At 40.8% G+C, this 6,272-nt stretch overlaps 1 long non-coding RNA gene across 1 annotated transcript; it reads right to left on the bottom strand.

The window, feature by feature from the left end:
* Positions 1-1,952: 1,952 nt before the first annotated feature.
* LOC116080727 lies at positions 1,953-4,808 on the bottom strand. Its single transcript, XR_004114573.1, has 2 exons — positions 4,630-4,808; positions 1,953-1,990 (listed from the first exon to the last, which is right to left on the bottom strand). It is a non-coding gene; the product is annotated as an uncharacterized LOC116080727 (long non-coding RNA).
* Between the last annotated feature and the right edge of the window lie 1,464 nt (positions 4,809-6,272).

Below are 6,272 nucleotides of genomic sequence, written 5' to 3' on the forward strand. Positions count from 1 at the left end.
TATTTTCCTATAAGGAAATTAGTACCCTCAGAGGATGATGACCAGATGGCTAATGTTATACGAAGCAGTCTGCACTGCTGTGAGAGAGATTTTATGTAACAACATTATTCAAACCATCATTCAACATACACTTGGAGGGTCTTAGAAACCTTCGGGCCATGGAGAAAGAAAAGGCTTGATAAAAAGCTCCATCAACTTGGCAACTTCAGATTGCATGGCTTGCACCTGGCTCTATTTAGCTCACTCAGTTGTACAAGCTGCTCATGCTCTTCACTTGTTTCATCTTCCTACCTGTGTAGCCTGCAAGACAGCAGCAGGACTGCCACCTCAGCCTGCTCGAAATGCAGACCCTGAGTTCACAGTTCCATGTGCTACAGTAGAATCAATGATTTAACAAGCTCTCAGGGTGACTGGTACGCACATTAACTTTGAGACGTGCTGCTCTAAACGGTTATACCCCAAGCCATGAGAATTAAACAGAATTTCAGTGTAAAATGAAATAATACAATGGCTCACATGAAAGGAGTATTAGTTAAAGCTTGGGCAACATTCTGTGGGCTTCTGTAGCAAACAGTCACACATTCTTTCATTTCTGCTATGCTTCTTACTAGCTTTATGTACTGAAAACTCCCGTCCCTGAGTTAGACCCTCCTGATCCACCTTTTCCTCCAGCCATCTCTGTGTTGCCTAATATCATACATCAGTAACCTAACAATATCTCACCTCAGCTGCTCCAGGCACATACCATTTTCCATGCACCCTTCACCATTCTCCAGTGGGAGATGCTTCTGCAAACCTGCCTAGTCATTCTGACATCCATACTGTTCTAATGAGTTCTCTGTTCATCTTGTGACTCTTGGACTAACCAAGAATAATAGCCGCAGTCAATTCTGAGGTACGGTTTGTAAAACCCCTTCAGGGAGAGTCACCTGCAGGACAAGCCAGAGTGACACTTCAATGGGATATGTATGTAGGAATGGCTGTATGTAGGAACTGTGGCATCATTTTAACAAGTAAGCCATGAAAAGGTGGCAGGTTACCACTGTGGTGATTCTACATTGTCTGTACTTCTGTCTTACTGTCAGACTCACTCTGCAAGTTCTCTTTCCTAAACTGACTCTGAGGACTCTGATTGGTCATGGGTGATACTCAAGGCATTGATGATGACTGAGCAGAACTGCAGCCAACAGTCAGCATAAACCCCTATGGCCGTCAACATACAACAACAAAGAAATTAACTTTGCCCAGTAAACAAATAAGCGTAAAGACTGATACTTGCCTACTTGAGTCTCTAGATAAGAGTACGCCCTGATGACACCTTATCTGAAATCTCTTGATTCTAAGCAAGGTTCTAAGCAAGCATTGCTCTGTATTCTAACAGCAATGTGGACTGTTTTAAGATGCTCTGTATATTGTAATTTCATATGCAGAAGTAGGAAATTAGTACACATACCCACTACACTGTAAGCCTCTTGAGGTTCAGCTCTATTTGACAAGTCCAGATACTAACAGAATACATGAAACATAGTAATTGTTGAATAAATAGATCTCACATGTTAAAATATATCCCTGACTTTCTTGACACATATACTGATGTCTATAAGCATATTCTTCCAGGATTAACGTACTGTAAGAGACAATAGCCAGGGCTGCTGTTTAAAGCTTATACTACTCTCCTAGAGGACCTAAGATCTGTTCCTAGAATCCACACTAGGAAGCTTGCAGCTGCTTGTAACTGCAGCTTGAGAGGACCCAGCTGCTGCTGCTACTGTTTCTCCTCCTCCTCCTCCTCTTCCTCCTCCTTCTCCTCCTCCTCCCCCTCCTCTTCTTCCTTCCCCTCCTCTTTCTCATCTTCTTCCTCCTCCTCCTCTGCTTTCTTCTTCTTCTTCTTCTTCTTCTTCTTCTTCTTCTTCTTCTTCTTCTTCTTCTTCTTCTTCTTCTTCTTCTTCTTCTTCCCTCTGTGTGCATCTGCGTTCATGTGCATATGTACCTACACAGACATGCACATACATATAACTAAAAATAAAATAAAAATGAAGTACTAACCATGTATTAAATGTCTATCTTTAGACTATATGTATAAATTATAATTCAAAGCTGGCAATCAAAAAGGGAATAAACCCATAAATAATTCTTGTTTTCAATATGTGTTCTAATATACTTTTGTTGCTGTGACAAAACACTGACTGAAAGATGCTCTGTAGAGGACAGGGCTTATTTCTGCTCACAGGTGACACTACCCACCATTAAGTGAGGCCACAGCAGGAGCTGAAGGCAAGACCTTGGAAGCTGGAACTGGAGCAAAGTCTATGGAGGAATGCTGCTAACAGGTTGGTTCCCCTGGCTTGCTCCCTACCTTTCTAATATTGCACAGGCCTATATGCCTAGGAATGGCACTGTCCACTGTGGCCAGGGCCCTCCTATATAAATTAGCAATTAGGAAAAGGCCTCATAGACATGGTTACAAGCCAGTCCAATGGTGGCAATTTGTGATTTGGGGTTTCTTCTCCCTGGGTGTATGCAGTTGACAATGGCCTTGGGTCTGCTTAAGAACTGCCTCCGTAATTTGAGGTTCAGCACTGTAAGCACCAATGGCTATCATACAGTTCCCTCTATCCTGTTTTCCTTTCAAAATAATATGCCTTTCAAAAATAATGGCTGTTAACACACTTTACACAAAATTTCTTTCCGGGTTATTTCACTCAATATCCTACCATAGACATATTCTTTGCCATTATAAAAACCAGCCATTTCCAAAAACATATTTGAAGCATATGGCCTTGTTTATATTCAGTACTGTTCTCTGTCTAGTCTCACCATGTGGAAATAGTCAATCCTGACAGACAAGTGTAGTACAACTGGCTTTCCTAGAACAGCCTATGTTTCCTAATCTTAATCACATCTCTCCCCTCACCAGAGTATCCAAATGAGTGCCCAGAGGAAACCCGATACATTGACCAAGCCTTGCAATGCACTAGCTTACAACAAACTCAGATCCTAAAACTCCTTGGCAAGATCTATCATAAGCACTGCAGCAAAGCCATAAATATGTAGCTGTATGAATGTGTACATCCACTTGTGAATATATGTATATTCTAGCAATTTGGACATCTGCTTATAGGATGTGTTTTTCATTTTCTCACTTGAGAAAATGAGAAAAATGTATTTTCCTCATTCGGTACAGTTTCCCACCCAGATGCCTAAGTATGTGTGAACTAATAACTAGCCTGAGCTGGTCTCAGAAACTGCTTGTTGTGTTATTGAATTCATTCGTGCCCTCATAAAAAGCTACTAACAAAACATTATTAAGTACGATGGAGGGAGCAGAGAAGAATATGGCAAAATAAGAGCTGTTGGTTACTTTTAAAATAGTCAGGATCAACAAGTGTTTGCACTGGCAAATCTACTTACTTTTCTTTGTCTAAGAAACATTCCTAATATGAAAAATGGCCCTCCTGTTGAATGTCAGTGGAAGGAAACTTATAATCCTCAAGAAAAAAAATCCTATGCCTGTTTTGTCCACTTGCTTATTTTGGTTCTAAATTACCAAGTACTCCCTCAAATATTGCACACTAGTTCAGAGGCTTATGAATATTAAGATTTATTCTTTAGGGTAGGCTGGATGGTTCAATAGGTAAGAACTCTTGCTGCGCTGTAAGGAGCTGAGAAATCCCTGACTAAGTGAAGTCCTGGGAGGATGTGTTTTGTTGACATAAGCCAACTATGTTAAAGATCCCAGAGTCTCAGACTCATGGATGAATAGAAAAGCCTGGAGTGAGACTGGAAGCATGGAAAAGCCTTCCTCTGGTCCAAGTGTGGATTATGACAGCATATGCAAAACATGTCCACCAAATCTTTACATTCCTGGATATTCATGGTCTGACAACTGCTTCCCTACAGAGTCTGCTCCTGATCCAGCTGCCCACCATAAACCCCATCTCTTTGTTTATCAATATGTAATGACTACACCTCCTTGTCAGCTATATGCAGTAATCCTGCCTCTCTGATCAACACTAGCTAATAAACACACCAAGCTTCTGAGGCACTGAGGTTTCTCCAGCAGAAAGAAAGCCCAGACCACCTTATCCCAGCTTTTTCTGTGTGTTCATGTATCTATATCTGTCTTTGCTTCATTTCCTCAAAGCCCCAGTCAAGTCCATTCCTGGAAGCTGTGCATGGTCATAGCACTTCAAAAGTATGGCAGTCTAAGTTGGATCACCAGACCCCATGCGGATAAAAGGAAAGTGTTAATTCTACAATGTTTTCCTCTGACCGCCATACATACGCTGTGGCATGTCCACCTCCCACACATTGTGTTCTCTCTCTCTCTCTCTCTCTCTCTCTCTCTCTCTCTCTCTCTCTCTCTCTCTCTCTCTCTCCCTCTCCCTCTCTCTCTCTCTTCTCTCTCTCTTTCATTAAAAAACACCTAGTTCCTCATTTCATTTCTGAAAAAAACATTAAAAGCAACAAAAATATACTTAAAATTAATAATCAACCCTGATTGGATCTAATACTTCATTCACTCTACATTTGCATCCATGTAGCCAATTATGTCTGAAGAAAAACATGCAATTGTGTTGATTGATCCTGTTTCAAATTCGTAAATACCAGTTTCCTAGCAAGGCTGACCCGTCCATTTGATCTCCAGATCCAGTTCCATCTCTCCCGCTTAAGAATCGAACTTCTTCAGTCCACTGTTGATGTGCAGAATTTCCATCATCTAACAAAAATCTCCTGACTTCACCTCCCTGTTCCAATTGTGACCCTGATTCAATATCTCAGAAAAGCATACTGCGTATATTTATTGTACCCAGTTTATCTCTTCCTGGTTTCACTTTCACTGCCCAAGCCCAGATAACACTTCTCCTGCCTACTTCCCCATCTAAAGTTCTCTAGACACACCTCTGCAGCTCACTGCAACCTACATATGCATTTCTTCAGCTTATTAAGTTACATGGTTGAACATTGTTTCTTCCTGGAAACCATTCCTCATTTGACTTCGAGAATTCCATCCACTCCCAAATGTTGGTTCATTAGCCATCTTAACTGGTTCCTGTGCAGGCCAGCCTTTTCAGATGAGTACCCACAGCCTGTATTTATCTCCTAACTTTTCTCTCCCATCATTTATCTACAAATCTACCTACATCCAACAGCCATGATTCCTGTTCAAGTAAGAATAGACTACTTCTTAGATAGTAGCACTGTATCTCAGGAGTTCAGTGAAAGACTCACTCCTCATGCTACCTGCCAATCGTTTCCTTGGGGTTAATAGCTCACATTGCCCTCTCTCTGGAGAATATGTGGGGAAAAAAGGTCACCATCTGCAGCATTACCACAGAGGTAAAGAAAATTGTGAACTCATTATGAAAGTATCGCTCCAAAGGTTACAAATAACCTTTTCATTTGATTTTAATTAGTTGGCAATTAAAATAGCTACCATGGACAGTAAAGTACAAATCCAGCACAAACTACAAGCGTAAATGAAAATATTTGGTGAGTAGCTAGTGATTACCAAAACTCTCAAATTTAGATCTTCTGTGTAAGCTCTAGTTTTCTTATTTGCATTCCTCTACCCAACATCCCCACTCAGATAGCTTATGAAGCCTCACAAGAAATGACTTCAGATTTCTGCCTTTACTCCAAACCCAGTCCTCTGCTTTCAGGGTTTCTAAATCTCATTGTGAGGTAACTCCGTGAAGTCCACAGGCAAGTTTCATGAACTGATTACTGTATCCCCAGGATCAAATAGTACGTAAGGAAATGCAAGTTGAACAATTGAATTGACAAATAAATCTTAGGGTTTTGTCTTAGTTTATCCAAATTTCATTAGATACTTTTAAAGAGGTAAAATAAATTGAATAACTGACTTAAAGATGGGGGCTCTATCTGGATTAATCAACACCACTTAAATATATTTGACCAATGATGAGGTTTAAATATTGTGTTTTGTTCCCTCCTCTTTGCCTCTTCAACCCACAATGAGCCCCCTATCACAGCAAGAGCTATCTATGCTCTTTTTCTCTGTCATCGTGAACCTGAAAACACATTTCTTGCCTTTACTGCTAGGTCCACCTCTCTTCCTCATGTGTCTACTCCCTCTCTACTTGTGAATACGAACCATCTAGGCAGCTGTACAACACTGCATACCTTTAATGCAGGTGGACCAGTGATTCTCATTCAGTATTTCCAAGTAACAACGTTTCTCTTTCAGAGTTAATTGTCTTTGCTTCTGGATTTGACTCATTTTTGTCTCATCAGGGCTCTCAAGGCAT

This window comes from Mastomys coucha, unplaced genomic scaffold (genome assembly GCF_008632895.1).
Source record: "Mastomys coucha isolate ucsf_1 unplaced genomic scaffold, UCSF_Mcou_1 pScaffold6, whole genome shotgun sequence".
NCBI classification, from domain to species: domain Eukaryota; kingdom Metazoa; phylum Chordata; class Mammalia; order Rodentia; family Muridae; genus Mastomys; species Mastomys coucha.